Raw genomic sequence first — 1,571 nt, 5'->3', positions numbered from 1 at the left:
ACAGCAGGCGGCAGTGGAAACATTTACCAGCCACAGATCAAATGATATCAGCGCTCAGCTCCTGGACATTTAAAACCACCAATAACTGGGAGGTCGCTCAAGACAATAAAATCCCCTCACAGACCTGCTGTACTTAAAAGTATAAGGCAGAGCATCCAGCACTTTTAATTCTTGTAGCAGTCCTCTGACATTTTTAACACAGCCATAAGCCTTAACAAACCTAAATCATACCCTTTTGGTGAGGATCAATACCACTGATAAATAAAGCACTGGTATAGTTTGGATGTGGCTGGTAAACACATGAAGGAATTTGGCAGGTAAAATAATGAAAACATATTCGATGTGAAAAAGTTAAAATCTCAGATTGATGAGAGCGATGACCACAGGTTTCCCGTCTTTGTCAGCAATAAGAGCTCCTTTCTTCGGCAGGAAAAAAAACATTTCACTGCTCAGGACTTCTTCAAGTGTTTGGCTGACACCCCACCATGTGCGAGGATAAGTCTGACAGGACCTTTGGCTGTAGATAGATCCATCAACTGCAGCAGGTTTTCTGTTACCTGGCTGCCAATGTAACAAGTCCAGCCCAGAGTTTCTCAGCATGCCATGCAGCCTCTACCTGCGGGGCTGGTGGCGAGAGTGACGAGGCAAGGAGGAGGATGGGCTGGAGGACGAAGAAGGTGAGCAGGGTGACATGGAGGCCAGGGAGGCTGTGGCGGCGGCATCCTCTGCCTCCTCCAGTTCGCCTCCGTGGAGCTCCTGGCTCACACTGGACTGTAAGGCAGCTGGGGTCAGCCACTCTTTGGGCAGGCAGCTCTGGAGGAATGGCACGCAGGAGCTGAAGTAGGCCAGGCGATTGACCCAGCGAGGGATCTCCCTGCCACACAGGATCTGAGAAGAAAGACAAGAAGGGAACGTTTTAGTAAGTTCAGTACACAAGAAGTGACTCCTTAAAGTAAATGTATATTCTTTTTTAAGTGAATGAATAATATTACATTTTTCAACTCCATGCAAGTCGTCAAAATCAAGGGAAAAAGTAATAAGTCGTGTTTAGTGCCTATCATTTACATGTTTTGTTATGGTTTGCAGGTTTGTGGTACGTAATGAACTATATTCACACAAAAACAGCGCAGACCCCTTTCTGCAACGTCATCAAGCCATGCAATACAGCCACAACGGCAAATGATACAAAGTACAATAAAATTAAATCAAAGAAGTCGTTTCAGAGACAAAAGCTCCATCCACCTACTATTGAAGTCTTTTTATTGTTAGGGACAGAATGAAGTTTGCTTAAAGGGAGGTGGAAGGGAACTACAATGACTCCTCTCAGACAGAAGATGAACTGAGGATCTGCACAAAGACCCAGTACATGACAAACGAGGGTTAAACTGATCTGCGAGTCATGCAACCCTACTATTTTTATATCCAAGACTACAAATAACTGACCATAACTGGTGTATTTTAATTAGTAGTCAATACCACTGGTCCCTAACCTTTTTTGTGCAAAGGACCGGTTTATGTCTGACAATATTTTCATGGACCGGCCTTTAAGGTGTTGCGGATAAACACAACAA

The 1,571-nt window shown here is 44.4% G+C and overlaps 1 pseudogene; it reads right to left on the bottom strand.

The window, feature by feature from the left end:
- Positions 1-6: 6 nt before the first annotated feature.
- On the bottom strand, positions 7-946 carry LOC102196716 (desumoylating isopeptidase 2 pseudogene; annotated as a pseudogene).
- Positions 947-1,571: the final 625 nt, after the last annotated feature.

Source organism: Pundamilia nyererei, unplaced genomic scaffold (assembly GCF_000239375.1).
Source record: "Pundamilia nyererei isolate P.nyererei 1_Seehausen unplaced genomic scaffold, PunNye1.0 scaffold01118, whole genome shotgun sequence".
NCBI classification, from domain to species: Eukaryota; Metazoa; Chordata; class Actinopteri; order Cichliformes; family Cichlidae; genus Pundamilia; species Pundamilia nyererei.
Note: the sequence above shows the minus strand (reverse complement) of the source record. Positions and strands in the feature narration are given on the sequence as shown.